Below are 16,143 nucleotides of genomic sequence, written 5' to 3'. Positions count from 1 at the left end.
TAAAGATGCTAAGTACAACCAGAAAGCAAGCAGTGTGCAGGTGCGGACCCTCAGCAGCTAACAAAGGTAACAGAAGTTGACTACCTACAGCCATCAGTCTTCTGTGTCCATATCTCCCAAGCTCCATGGCCATTTCAGCATTTACCAGCAGATAACAAATGCTCCCAGCTGACTAGAAGAATAAACCTCAAGAACACGTAGGACTCAGTCACAGATAACAACTCAGACATCAGTCAAATGTCACCCAGCCTGCGTGGAGCACCGAGCACGTTCCTGCTGTTCTTCAGAATATCGGAGCAAGAACCCCCCCAAGCGCTAGGTCAGCATCTACAGGGTAGATTTTCCCCCTGGACGGTCTCATTCCTCTCTCAAGTCCTCTCTGGCAGTAGCTGCTATAAGAAATGCAGTGGAACAAGGATCTAACAGAGGGTTCAGACCTCCTAAATGCACCAAAAACGCCTCCCTTCTGTAATATAAGGTCAAGGCCACAAAGAGCCTTTCTGTCATCTGGTTTCATACCACCGTCAGGCTCCTAATTTCACCTAAGACTCCTCACACAGAGCCTAGCGGCTTCTATTGGACTAAAGTATTTCCTCAAGAAATGATCTGTTATATCAAAAAGGCATTAAAGTGATGGGGATTACATCACTGGTCTGGTTAGGATTAACCAGTCTCACCATTAAAAATCCATGGCTTACTTAATTTGATTTTGTGTAGCTTCAGCTTCCACGCATTGGATGGATATTTGTACATTTTTCTCTGTTCAATTTAGGAACTTGTTAACATGAAGTATCTCCACCCTATAATGGAATCTGATCGCCCCTTCATTGTAAGCTGAACAGACTCGGCTGTAAGCCATTCTTTTCCTCCCCGAAATAATTTTTATGGCTCTCCACTGCACAATCTGTTTTTTCCAACATCTTTAAAAATGTGAACAATGGAATAGTTTGCAAATTTTTAATTGAGCTCACTTAATGCCATATGCTGATACCGAAACTCTAATCCTCCTTTTATTCATTACCCTGCTTTGCATGGGATGTGCCTGATAGGAGATAATTAAGAGACCAGAAAAGGGGAGAGAAATAGGAGGAGTGTGCAGAGTTAGAGTTTACAATTGAAACAATGTAAACCAAGAAAAATCAAACACCAATGAACTCTACAAACCAAGACAATTAAATACTCCACACTCCAAGTTTTGGGAACCCGAACAGCAACATGATGTGCTCTCTTGCTTAGAAAAAATATTCCAGCCTGCAGCTCTCTGCACTGAAAATATGACTAGGTTTCTGTGTTTTGAAATTTTGCAGTGGATGTTTTCTTGGGGAATTTGGGTTCCACAGTAAGGAAGCACTTTGCACATCTTCAGCCACAGACCTCAGAGCAGGACCCTCTTGAGATAAATAAGTTTGTCTTGATAGTAGTGGAACACCCACAGGTAGTCAAGGTTGTTCTGTTTAACCAAAGATTTGCTATTTCCATCGTATCAACAGCAGGTAGCAATGAATGGAGCTTGGCTTTGTTTCCTCTGCACGTCGTAAGTCCTCTTGTTCAACCCCAGGGAACGCAGCAGCTTTTTTCAATTCTAGGGCTGCGTCCTTTTCTTCTTTGTCTTCAGCCAGTTTTTTTCACCCTTTTAATGTGCATGTGCAGTGCAAATACAGAGTTGAGAGGGTAGGGATTTCTCCCTCCTTCATGCGATAAGGCACACGAGGCAGCAGTCTCAGTACTGTTAGTTCATGCAGCAACATCAGCCGTGAATGCTGTTCATTCCCAGCTACCGTCATTGGCACCTTCACCAAATCCTGATGTTATCACGTGCATCTTACGGGTTTCGGAGCTTTACAATATTTTCAGAGTCCATAAATGACAGAATCCAGTATAAAAAAAGGTCAATATATTACTGTTGAAAGGGTTTTTTTTCCTTTTTTTATACAAAAATTAAAAAGATCAAAATATATCACATTATTTACACATTGTGCTCCATGCTTAGAGATCACTGAAAAAGAACACACAGATAAACATGTTAATCAAAGAGAAATGCTCCATTCCTTACATGTACTAATCTTGTTAATATTATAAGGATTGGCATTCAGATTTCTTCTACTATTAATAGCACATCCAAGCAACTTACCACAGAATTAAAACCTTTTATACGCTAAGGGTGTGCTCACATTCTGAGGATTTGCAACCAGTTAGTAACATGCTTGCTGTTAAGACTGTGTTCACATACCACGTGTTTGAAACCGGATTAGTATTTCTACTGAGCTTCAGCGTCATAACCGTGTTGGAGAATGAGGTTTGAGCACCCTCCTACACATCTGGATCAAATCCTCATTGTAGGGGGACATTTCCCCTCATTCTCCTGAGCTGCCTTTAGCACTTACAACCCCTGGCTGTTCTGGGTGCTGAGATGGTACAAATTACCCCGAATTACCTGACAACCTGCACCCTGATTTACCAATTTGAGCAGCATAGTGGTTGTGGATTATAATTACAATGGCAGAAAAGTCTTTGGAAACAAATGTTTTGTAACTCTGTGACAAAGAGGCAACGCAGTGTAAAAGTCTCAGCTGGAGGGGATGGGCCAAGTCACACCAGCACGTTTTGCAGAGTGGAGCAATCTTTGCACGCAGGGTTCCTGAATGGCCTGGGCCAGAACAGAAGCCCAGTCTGAGCAAGCCTGAAAAAAAGGCATTGCTATCGACAGTATTAATGTGAGTGATTTTTCATGCTTAGCAAATTTTTTGGAGCGGTGTTCCTAGCACCAGCTGACAGCCGTGAGGAACAAGAGACAAAGCCAGATTGAGTCCAGCTCTCCCAAGACTTGGCCTTGGGTCTGCCAGGAATAGAACCTGTTGCTTAAATGAAGTGGTCAGTACAAACAATCACCATGCAGCAAACAAAATTACTCAGGACTCACTCAATGATATACAGTTATCATTATTACTGTACCTTATGCCAACATCCTGCTACTGGCAGTCCGTCTGGTCCCTGCAAAATGGAATTTACAGACTTAATTTCTGTTGATAGTGACTTAAGTGTCAGACCAAAAACCTGAAGGTCAGTGCTCACAACAGTGAAAGGTTCACCGTTAACTACCATGCAAAACCCATTTATTTTATATGCACAAAAGTAAATATGCAGGCAGTGTAATCCAGGCGTCACACACAACACAAAATTAAATACACCCTAGGGTAACAAAAAATAAACCTACACTTTTTCCTTTAAACCTGAAATGCGAATATAAAAACTTTGGAACCACAGTTAATTAATAATATGCTTTATAAGGGAGTGTTTTTTGCAATCAGACACATATATGGAAAGCTTGATGTGGAAATGTATTTTTTGTTAATATGCGCTTTTCAGTTTGAAGGCGATGATGTAATTTTTTTTTTCCTGGCTGATATCTTACTTGTGTTAAATTCAATCCTGCAGTATTTAGTCTTTTTAAGAACTCTTTGAGTTGCTGAACTGATTGAAATAGCATCAGTTTTGGACTATGCAAAGGGAGTGAAAATATTTGTTTTTCTGATGGAGATACAAGAAACACACAGAAACCAGAACGCCTGAAGAGCTTATTTACCAGGAGGCAAACACAGAAAAGGAAGGAGCCCTCAGCAGAGGAATGGACTATCGATGACCAACTCTTGCAAGATACTTCAGAAGAAACAGCCGGCTTCAGCTGCCTTTCGATGCTGGGTCTTTTTAAGGCTCTTGGATCTCTGATTGCCTGAGTTCCTGCACGTGGAGCCACAGAGAGCACACACGCACTGACCCTGCCCTCAGAGCCACCTCCGGGTGAGGCGGGTGGGAGGCCACCAGGATGCGTACACAGCGGAGAGAGCGGCTGGCGCTAATAGAGCTCAGAATGCGTTTTTACATTTTTTACTGTAAATGTCAGTCATCACATTTTTTGTATTCTGTATTGATTTTATATGTAAAATAGCCTATGCCCAATAAAACAGATGCAGTGAAGTAAGGTTACCCTCTCCAGCTACTCAGAGTGTAACAGGTCAAGTTATTTTCACGTGCTTTCCTGTAACATTAGTTAGAAAACATACATGTTTTTCTGCTGACACCACTGAATATTGTGGCCTATACCTCTTCATAAAAAAAAGTGCAACTTGTACGTTTGCTAGAGTTGTCTGGGGGTAAAGGAGACAAGGCACAGAGGAGTTGTTTGACCTAGAACGACCCCAACCCGCAGTTAAAGCACATCCTAACACCAACAGTCACAGGGCTGATTTCTGCCCTGGGCTTTTTCTTCTTCCCGTGCACTCAAAATGTTTATTTTGCCCATTGTAAAACTCCATGCCTTTCTACCGTGTTTCACTCCACTAATTCTGAAATGACTTGTCAACTTACAAAGAGCTTTGCAACCTGTGTGTAAGGCTCCTGGTCATGTTTCTGGGCTGAAATCCATTGCACAGAACCCAGCAAGTGTCTGCTGCTCGGTGGGCTGGAGAATGAAGACAAGACTCCCAACCAGCATGCAGCTGACCCTCATGTACATAAGCAGGAAGATCTGGAAGTGCTTTACTAACTAGTCAGGTAGTAGTTACCTATTGGAGAAACCACCTAAAGCAGGTTACAATGGCTTCAATACAGATAGGTCTTGTGTTTTCTGTATAGTTAAGGCAGGAAATAGTTGGTAAATATGACATTTCTAGGGAGTAAATATGAAGAGTTGAAGCAGGCCTGCTGCTAGTAATTGGTTTCTTCGACACATATGAAAGTAATTTAACTTTTTGAAAGAGACACAGCTCACTGCCCTTTTGTTTCTCTGAAGACAACTGCAAATCATCTAGCATGCAGCATTTTCTACAGTTAAAAAAATGAAAATAAAACAATAAACTTCTTTAGCTAGTCGTGCAGAGCCCTTTTGGGGAGCAGAGCATGAACCTTCCTGTGTAACCACCGGCCTCGAGCCTGAGCTGTGCAGACAGAGCTGCAATACCTGCGGCACAGCCAATGTCCCTGTGGTGCCCGGGGTGCCGGTGTTCCCTCCAGCCACTGCTCCACACAACCGGCCATTCATGTGGGGACAGCTTTGCAAACCCAGTTGGGAATGGGACTGGCAGGGCTGTGGGAGCACAGGCACGAGGAACCAAACTGGGCCACGGATGGTGAGAGAAACCAGCACTTGTTTTTAGCATTGGTTACTGTGAAGGGGCAAACATCCCCTCTGTGATCTCCCATGCTTATCCAAAGTCATTTTAACGGTGGGAAGAAGGCACAACACATTGACGTCCTTCCCTGAGTGCCAAAGTGAAACATTTTGTTCCAGCTCTGCTGCCTCATGTGCTTCCTCTCCCCGGAGGGTTCTGTGCTCGGGACAGGGCTTGGCCACAGCAGGAACACACGCAAGCCATGCAAGAAAGAAAAGCAGATCCGGTACCAAAGGGCAGGGCGCGCTCACCCCGGCCAGGCCTGGCAAACCTGCATCCCCTTGGCTGCCTGCAATAGAACGACCTCCCTGTTTGAAAAAATAACCACTTGTTGAGAGTGATCAAGGACACGGGAGTTAATCGAACAGATACGTGTGTTTCAGCAGAGGAGGACAGGTCCAGAACTTTACACTTCCATTTCTGAGGACGCAGCAAGGCAGCAGAGTTGTTTTATGGTGGGGAATTCACAGACACATAAAGTCTGTCATCTGGGAAAGATCTTCTATACACAATGCAGAGAGTCACATTTGTAACAGCGCAGTGAAAAATGAGGGTTAAATCATCCAGCATGTTGAGGGACAAAAGGTGATCCATCAAAAAATAAACAACTAATTGTAGTTCATATTCAATCTCCAAGCAAAATAAAGCATATTGACTGAAGGAGCTTTTTGCTGGTACAGGGGAGTGATACTATAGCTTAGATTGCCATAGCTGTGCTGGTGGGGCGAGAAGAAGTCACACATTTAGAAAAGAAATGGGTTTTTTTGAGCATATTGAAGCAGACACCTGGCTCTACTGGTTAGGTGCGGCTTAACTAAGGTCTAACAGCTATGTTTAAGTAGCTCTAGTGCAATAGCTGATACAAATCACTCATCCTACAGCCTCAAAGCATTTTAGGGAAGGGATCTCTGGTGTTAGTCATTACGTGAAAAATAGTAACGAAAAGGAGGTATGTGGTTTGGTGTTTGTTTTTTTCTGGGCCCTACCAGAGCAATGAGAAGTTCTGGCAGTGGATTTGGGAGATCCACCTTCTGCAGGCTCAGACACCCCGGAGGTTTCCTGGACGGCCCCTTTGTGCACACGCTGCACGGTGACGTGTCCCAGGAGGGACAGATCTGAGCTGCTCCCGCAGGCACAGCAACACGGGGAGGTCTCTTCTCCCAGAGGCGCCTCTGGGCAGCCCCAGCTCGCACATCACTTATCTTTGGTAGCACCAAGATGCTCCAACTCCGACCCGCTGCCCCAGGTGGGAGAGGTAAAGCTGAGCTCATCCCTCGCTCCGTTTGCAGAGATGAAGGGATGGAGCTGACTTTACTTTCAAATCCACTGCGTTGAGCTACTCCCTGATTTCTAAATGTACTCAAAAGCCAGGCCGGCAGCTTCACCAGGGCATGCTATCTCCCAAAGAGCGTTACTGAAGCCCATTGTTCTCCTCTACAATAAGAAGGTCTTTACACAAAGGTTCTTTGTTTTTACTGCTGTGGCTTGGTCCCATCTGGCCAGAGAGGAGCCCTTACAGCAAGCAGTGAACTTCCAGCAGTGCAGATAAAACAAACCATTAAGAAAAGTGAGAAAACAATAACCATCTGCTCTGATTTACTGCAAAATAAAGAACTACCAAATCCTCCCTCCCTTTCCCTGGCTGCAAAGCTGCATCTCCTTTCAGTCCTGGCAACGCTTGTTTAAGAGAAGTGAAATAAAAGACGTACCACGGGACAAGGCTGATCCAGTCCGGGAGGACCCGGTTCCCCCTTCTGCCCTTTGGCTCCTTTTCGCCCCGGTATTCCTCGCTCTCCCTGTTGGCACAACGGGAAAATATCAGGAATGGGGATTAAACACCCCAGCTTTAACTCACACAGCATGTACAGAGTCCCGCACCTCCCCCAGAGCAGGGATGTTGGCACTAGCATCACCTCAACTGACTAATTAAATCACTGTGAAAATCTTCAGTTAAAGCCGGGTGGAGATATTTTAATAGATAATTTTATAATAGAATAGCTAAACGACTGGGTTCTGCTAGAAACCAGGTTGGTATCTGACAGTGGGAGCATCAGCTTCCAGCCCTGTGCTCAGCTGGGTTCCTGCCATCAGCTGGGCGCCCTTTGATTTAAGGATCCCTGCAACAAAACCTTTGACTTGGATCCATTTTCAAGGTCTATAAACCAAAACTAGCGTTTCTTTGCAACCCAGAGCTGTCATGCTGCTCCAGCTCCCCAAAACTGTTGTACTATGGGGAAGTGAGGGGGGGGGACAGGACAGGTTTGCAGAAAGCACTTCTCAGTGTGTAGGAGTTAACTCCATGTCCTGCCCCACGCTGGGGCCACACAAATACCTCTGCTGCAGAACAGGCTTCAGAGCAACGGCCTGAGAAACGCTGCCAGGCTGGAGAGGGAACCAGCACCCAGGGCAAGCGCTGCTGCCGGCAACCAGGAGCGGCCACGGTCCTGCCCCACGCGCCCCCATGAGCATCTCTACAGCCATAACTCACCTTCTCCCCTCTTTCACTCCTCTCTCCTTTCTCTCCTCTGAGACCTGGGAAGCCCTATTATGACAATTTTTAGGGGGAAGAAAAGGTTTGTAAGTTTAGTGTACAAATGTTCCAGCATCTCAGCTCAACATAAGCAACCTCCAGCGATCAATCCATCCCCCCACGGTGAAGAATAACGACATTTCTTTCCCATTGACTTGGTATCTCAGCAATTTTTTTGAGAAATCTCGTGCTTTACCTACCCCAGTAACATGACATCTATTGGAGATTTTCATTTCACCGAATCCAAGACAAATAATCTCAATTGGAAAGGGAAACCCCCGCGGCATCTTTAGCTGAGCAGTTAACGCTGTGCAGTGTGAGTAGTCTGGCAACTGGCCTGAATTAAGCTGTTTCCTATAGACATTGTTCTGCTAACATGATGTTTAAGAGACAGCGTCTATACAGTGTTAGCTACATATTTTTCCAACAATCTCAAGCAATTTAATGGCCTTTACATGCATGTTGTTCATGTGTCTACGTATCAATTAACGTTTTCCATACTCACATCCAATCCTGGCTCCCCTGGCTTTCCCTGCAGTTGTAAAAATGAAAATTAAGACGTGCCATATTGAGCTCAGTGTCGCAGACAAACTTATATCTAGAGTTGGTGAAATATTATGGTACTGACAGCAGGGGCTCAATCACAGCCCCAGGACTCGAGGTTTCTCCTCCCCAGCATTGGGATGGTGCCGCTAAGCCCAGCTTGGCAGTTCTGGCTGAACCCACTGCGACAGGATTTTACAGCCGCTATTCTTTATGATTACAACACGTCACCGCTCCTTTCCCACACCAGTGATTACCTTCTCTCCTTTGGTACCGGGTAAACCGATGAGCCCTGGAGCACCCGGGAGACCCTTAAGGAACAAAGAAACAAGGCATTGGGATAGGTGCTGTAAGGCAGGTTTCTGGCAATGGCCAGAAATGAGATACAGGGAGAAATTAAAACTCACAGCAGGTCCGGTGTCGCCGTGGTCGCCCTTCTCACCGCTGTCACCTTTTTCTCCCTTTGCACCGTCCAAGCCCTGCATAAATGAGACAGCATCAACCCGGGACAGCCACCCCACGCATCCACCGCGCCTCTGGGATGCTTATAACCCCCTCACGGCCATTAACGTTTTCCTCTTGACCTGACCACGTACAAAAATAGTTGAAAATACAGGTTGAAAGCCTGCGGGTTTGGAAACCTTGACTGGCATGTGCCACTTGCCCTCAGGACTCTTTGCTAGAGGAGAATTTAAGATGGTAAATGTATTTGGAAGGAAAAACGGCTTGTTTTCCAAAAAGCCAACTGCTGAACAGCACAACCAAAGGGTGTGTTGTCACAAAAAGTGACAAAAAATCAGTCCCCAGAGCTGACAGGCCTTTGTGAGCCTGTAAATAACACACTGGCAGCCTGGAAACAGTGGGTGACATTTAATTTATTGACTTACTTTAGGCCCCTGGATTCCTGGAGGACCCTGTGGGAAAGACAATGGTGCATTTGAAAACCAGAATTTAAAAAACTAACCCCAGAGTTTGCTTCTCAAACCATTTCTTGCTCAAATTACAGGCTGATGATAGCCAAATATTTCTTTGCAAGACAGGTGGCACTTCATTTTGTTCTCCGACGTCAAATCAGGGGGAGGAGGAACTGAAAAGGACCGCTTTGCGTAACATGCAACAATAGCGCTCTGCAAGAGCTTTGCTGAAGCGAGTGACAGCAAAAGCTCTGGAGGGCGACCCGCTGCCACCGGGCAGGGCTGGGGACACCTCCCGGGTCATGAATGCCACCTGGAAAGCTGCCTGGTTTTGAAGTGGGATCTCTCAAGGTGCCTCTTGGCCAGAGCAGGGGCATCCTGACCTTCTGGATGCCCTTGACGGCTCCTCAGCCTTTTGGAGCATCACAGGTACCAAACACACGTCTGCACCAAAAATGCTCTGTGCGTTCATCACTGCTGCAACTGATGGCAAAAATTCACTGACTTGGGCAAATTTGTGCGGATGCAAACACCGTCATGGGAGGAATCACAGAATCACAGAAAGTTGGGGATTGGGACCTCAAAAGCTCATCCAGTGCAATCCCCCTGCCGCAGCAGGAACACCCAGCTGAGGTTCCACAGGAAGGTGTCCAGGCGGGTTTGAATGTCTGCAGAGGAGGAGACTCCACAACAACAGGTTTTCCTGTCCCACAGGGTTTTATCTTTTCCCCACCCCAAGAAGCAACTTGGATATTCACAAAACATGCCAAAAATACCAATATACTCCCCTAAACCATCTCTCCCAAGACAGCACCCAACGCTGTAGCTCTTCCCAGATATTCTCCCAGATTCACAGCAGCCTATGATGATGAAACAGAGCAAACCACCCTCATCCTTAACTAATCACATGTGATAACAAATCTGCAGCAACGCTCAGCTGCATGAGCTGCTTTCCAGAGTCCTACCATAGGGCCGGGTAATCCGGGGGGTCCGGGCTCGGGTATGATCTGCAGAAGGGAATTAAATGGCATGTTAATGGGGCTGGGCACAGAGAGACAGAACTTTGGGAATGGAAACCTCACATGGCCCAGAATCATGATTTAATGCCTTCTGATTTAATGGCTTTAATCAAAATATCTGCTAATCAAAGAGTTGCTTATAGGATTTATAAATAAATGAATCTTAATAAGCACGTGAACCAAGCTAGCCTTCCAAATGAGAGGTGTGACCCACGCTACTCAGTGTATTTGCCAGTCGCCAAATGAATGTAATGGAAAATGATGCAGTGCTCTGCATAGACCAGAGGAAAACAGCCTTTTTGATTAAAAATGAAACTATAAAACAACCACCAAACCAACCCCAAAAAACCCTAAAAACCTCCAACAAACAAGAACAAAATCAGAACTCTCATGTCATTAATTAAAAAAAAGAAATCAAAACCCACCACATTTTTTCCTAAGAAAAAGGCGTGAACAAGGAAAAAAAGGATGCAGAAATCTTATAAAACTGCAAGGACCTCAATATTTTTCTAGAAGAAAACATAATTATTAAAGCAGCATCCAATATATCAAACATCAATGCAAAATCTAAAGTAACTTTGCAGTGCTGAGGGTGCAAAATGTTCTTCCCTAGTGAATAAAACCCATTTAGATGCATCTGGAAGTTCTTGTAGGAAACAGCTGGGCTTTGCTCCCCTCCGCTACACTGGCGGATGTGGAACCGGTGGCTCCGTCCTGCACCCCCTACCCCATGACATGCAAGAGGATTCATAGTGCCAGGTTCTTACGTGATTATTCTGCAAACACGGTGACCCGGTGTCTCCTTTTTCTCCTTTGTCTCCTTTTGGCCCTTCTGCTCCCTAAAAGATAAAAACGCAACATACATGGGGTGCATCTTTCAGGAAAGCAGAAGCAGGAGAGAAAAATACACTTGTCTTCTCCTGACTCCAGCCTTGGCTCAAGCAAAGCTCATGTTCATCCCCAGGAGACTTTGAGAAATGATTTTCTCCTCCGTGCGACCAGCTTAGGTCACCTTCTGAATAAGCTGTTATCATCATCGGCAAAGCAAATTAAAAGCTCCTGCACCCTTCAGCTCCACAGTGTAGCCTCATTGCTTTGCTCAGCAAACCCGGCCACATACTGAGTGTTTGCAGAAATCCCAGTGTTAAAAGATCGAGCAACAGACGTATAGGGACAGACAGCGGGACGTACCGGTGGACCCGACAAGCCCATTTCTCCTGTCTCTCCTTTCTGCCCTGTGATGCCTGCGCTGCCCTGGTCACCCTTCGCTCCTTTGGGACCCTGGAAGTTTGCAGAAAACAACTTGCTTAGGGGAAAACTGTTAAACCCACAAAATCCACTTCTGCCTTTCTGCTCTTCCTCTCCATACTGAAGCATCAGCTCACAAAAACATGTTTTAATGTTAAAACTTACATACACCAATTTTACAGGCGCAGCAGAATTTGGCAGAGCTGTAGCAGGGATTGCAGCTGTTTAGAGTTGGGAAGGTTTACAACAGAATTTGAGAGTGTTTGATGAACCTCTCGTAAAAGAAGCCCCTTTAGCCCCACAGACATGGCCATGAGCAGCATCTGCGCGCTCACGGCTGAGCAGAACGGGCGATTAATTCATGAAGATGCAGCTGAATGTTACAGGGCAGAGCTTACGGGACACACAGTAAACTCCTTTTAAACTCAGCTCCTGCAAGGTCTCACTCGATCCAGCCATCCCCTCGCACCTTTTCACCATCCAGTCCAGGTGGACCCGGCAAGCCCAGCTCTCCCTGAAGCAACACAAAGAAAGGGGAGTTCATGGTAAGTTAAATCAAGAAATAACCTCGGGAAAGGATTTTGCAAGGAAATGAGTTACCCAGGTGTATCAACTGTTGTGGTTATGGGTTTGGCATTGCCAGGCTCAGGAACAGCAGTAAGGAGGTTTCAGTGATGTGCCAGTGTTACCGGCTCATCCAAGTTTAGGCAACATGGAAGCCCCAAGAGGCACCAAAATCCTGCCCAATCCCATTCTTCCAAGAGATGCTTTTCTGCAAATTAAATTCTTCTTTTCAAGAAACTACAGCTGACTGGAGGTTACTGGCTGTTGCTTGTGAAGCGTGAGGACGGTGCGGTCCTGCTTGGACGTGGTGGTGGAGCAGCAAGAAGCACACGGGGAGGGTGGGATGAAGGGTGGGATGGAGGCCTTTGGACCCACCAGCTCCCCCCACAACTGCTGCTGCCTCCCACCATGTGCAATGAGGAAATCTTGGAGGGAACGAAATTTCACCCATTGGCTGTAAGACTGGGAGTGGATTCATTTCTGGGACAGCATCATGTGGAAGTGGCTGGAGACCAAGTAAAGGCCAACAAAACTTTGGCTTTTGTGTGAAAACCTCCTTTCTCAGCCCAAGGAAGTGTTAAATAGCATTTTCTTTACCATGTGTAGTCTCAAGCCCTGCAGCCAGCATCACCTGCCTTGTTTTGGCTTGAGGAATGCTACATGGAGAGCTGCTAAGGACCATGTCTCTCGCTAGGAAACATCATGTGTGTGGCAGAGGTTGGGCTCACCTTGGGACCTGGAGCGCCCTGGGGGCCCGGTGGCCCCGGGGGACCTGGTGAACCCTGAAACACAGCAAACAAACCGGACACCGGCATGAGTAACATGAATATGGCACACTGTCCACGAGAGAGGCTCCCAGCCGCAATCTGCAACAGCCACCGGTGTGACCGAGGTTGCCCCAACGCCACAATGAGCTCAGGTGACACGAAGTGACCCAAGGGTCCCCTCCAGCACAGGGGTTGTTCATGCGAAAGAAAACCAAACCAGAGCAAGGCAGGTGTAGCCATGCAGCAGTACGTGTGCTACAAGGCAAAATGCCTTTAGCCGGAGATGTGGCCCCAAATCCAGGGGTCTCTTTTTGCATTGTCCCCCCTCCAGCCATCCGGGCTGGGAAGAAACATCCTGCTGAAAATAGAAACAACTGTCTGGGAGGTGCAATTAAAGAAGGGAAATGAAGGAGTTTGTGTGAGCACTAAGAGCAGGAAAACCCTGCACACTTCAGGAAGCTTTTTCCTGGGTGCTGCTGGGTGCAGGGACCATAAACTGCCTTGAAATGAACAAATATTTTGCAACTTATCTCAAAAAGCAAAACTCATGATCTCGCTCACTTGAAAGACAAAAACACATCACATCCCCAAGCACCTTTTTCCATGACTGCATTCTCAAATACTGTTACATTTAATCGCACTGGGAGCCATGTAAAGCCACCGCTTTCCAGAGCTCCATCCATGAGACAGGTCAGTGAGCAAACACCAAAACCAGCTAATAAGCAGGAAAATGGCAAAATTAGCGAGCTTCAATGACGTGCCCCTCAGCAATCTCCACATGCAGCACACGGGAGAGGGTCTGGCCCTGCAGATAAAGCCTCCAGATGTTTGATGGAGCCTCTCCAACCACTGCACTCCACAAACTCCACTCACAAGCTGCATGCCGTGCAGACATCTGGCAAACGGTAATTACCATCACTTTGTGTATCCCTGCAGCCTGTTATAAAACAATTAGGATGGTTCTCAAATGTGTCTGTAATTAAGTATTTAATCTATTTGGTTTCTTTCATCTTAACGAAAATGTCAGGGTGCTGCTCGGTCGGGCAGGTTATGGCTCAGGTACCATCTCCCTTCCTCCTGCATCCTGACCGCTGCTTGCAGAGAAAACCGCTCCAGAGGATGCGCAGGGAAACCCAGAGCTCCACACCATGGGAAATACACCCAGCAGTGCTTAAGCTGTAATTTGGCTTATCACACTCATCATCACATCAGGTGTTTATATGTCACAGGCTGCATCAAGTTGCTTTTACCTGCAGAATACTAACTTGCATCCCACATCCTCATCCCCAGGAGCCAGGTACCCAGCCTGAGTTCACAGCCTCGAGTTTTGCCACCTTTTTTGCTGGTACATCCTAAATATCCTCAGCCTCCAGACCCAATACACTCTTCCCTGTCACTCAGCTCTGTGCTGAGACCAAGATCTCAGGAAGGAAAAGTAGGACAGTGACTGACACGATGCCACAACATCACTGTGGCAGAGCTCAGCAGTTTTTCAGTCCCTTCCCTTTAACCCACAGGAACTGGCATGGCCTTGGTGTTGGACTTACCTTGAGTGCATCCAGGATTCGGCCATCATAGTCAATCACTACGGTGTCACCCTGTTCCCCTTTCAGGCCGGGAGGACCCTGCAACAGGGGACGAACCCTATTTAGTTTTTGAAGTATCAGAAAAAAGCAGGTGGTAAGAAAGCAAAGACCTGACGCCCAAGTGTTTGGAGCATTATCACCTTACAACCACCATCGATTTAATCATTTTCTAGTCTTACAGCTGTAACTGTCATCCAACCACATCTCAGAAGGGCATAAAATTGTGAAATTGAGAAGTGCATAGAAATCCTCATTTGATTACCCCTACTCACAGCTTCCCTCTTGTGAAAAAAGGATCACAATGATAAGAAAATGGGACTTGACTGCATCTCCCAGAGCTATCTCCCGTGGCAGCATCTGGTACCTACACAATGATTTGTTTTGAAATGCAGCATCTCTATTTTCTAGCAGGAAACTGATTCTGCAGTGATTCAACCACGCACTGAGCACAAAGAGCTGGTGGGGAACAGCTCAGGTTGAGGCAAATACACGACTCCAAACCGAAAAAGAAAAACCCCAAACGTCCATACCCGGGGTCCGATGGAGCCGATTCCTCCCTTCTCACCAGGTTCACCCTGAAAATCAAAATCACATTTTTGGTTCTAAGACACCAAGGAAAATATAGGATATTTATCTTAAAAATACTGTTTGTTTTACCTTGGGTCCTGGCAAGCCATCTGTGCCGTTCTCCCCGCTGGGACCTGTGCTTCCTTTTTCTCCCTGAAAACAAGAGAATTGAGACAAATGCTATCCAGGTAGGATGGGGAGCAGATTTCTTTAAGTTAGAATTTTCTTGCAAAGCTCTGCTTTTAGCCTGAAATATGTCACATTGCCTAGGTGCAAAAGGGGAATTTTTGAGATAAAATGAAGCTTTCAGGCTTAACAGTTTGTCTGAGGGTGCTGTTCAGCTGCAAAGTGAGCCCCAAAACTGCAGGGGCTGGAGAAGGCTCCCGCAGAGCTGCACCCCAAGTCTGGGCACTGCAAACCCACGTCCCAAACCTCAGCTCTGGGCCACCCCCAGCACTGCTCCTCCCCTTTCTTCTGGAGAGCAGCCTCTAAGTGACAATTCTCTGCCAGTCAACAAGTTGCATTTGCAACCTTCTGGGCAGAGCTACCATGGCAGAGGTAGCTTATGCTTCTCTTTTCTCTCTTTTTTCTTTTTTCACATCAGGGAAGAAATGTGTTTCTCAACCTGCCCCAAAAGTGATATTGTGCCAAGAAATCAGATAGCAAAAGATGCCGCCAAGCATGTACATTAGACAGGCACAGAGTAGAACATACCTTAGGGCCCATAAGTCCTGGTTCCCCAGGGATCCCATCATCACCCTGATAAAATAAAATAAATAAAGTGAAATACAAAGAGCTTGTACACACTTATTAGGATCCCACATGTCATTTCAACCCCACTGAGTGTTGCGTGGACCTGAGACCCACTCAGGTTTGCAGGAGGCCAGGAGAAAGCTGCAGCAAGGAGCCCAGGAGGCTCCAGGGTGGTCCCCTCCTCCCAACCCAGCCCCAGCTCTGCCCCCTCTGCTCCTGGGGAGGCGGGTGGGCATCTCCCAGAGCTTGCTTACAGCAGGCTCTGGGGAAGATGCTCTCCCACCTTTAAGAGAAATTAGATATTTTATTCATTTATGCTTTTTGGGTCCCAAAGAGCTTCTGCAAGCTGCCACCCATCCTCGTGGACTTCATGATGAGTCACCAGCATGCTCATCTGCCAGGAGATTTTCTCGTTTCCCTCATCATGCTTTGTTGTTCCCATGGATTAAAACCGCTGAAGAGGTTAACTTTACTGGCCACTTAT

The sequence above is a fragment of the Patagioenas fasciata genome, chromosome 14 (genome assembly GCF_037038585.1).
Source record: "Patagioenas fasciata isolate bPatFas1 chromosome 14, bPatFas1.hap1, whole genome shotgun sequence".
NCBI lineage: Eukaryota > Metazoa > Chordata > Aves > Columbiformes > Columbidae > Patagioenas > Patagioenas fasciata.
This window is presented reverse-complemented; position numbering follows the sequence as displayed.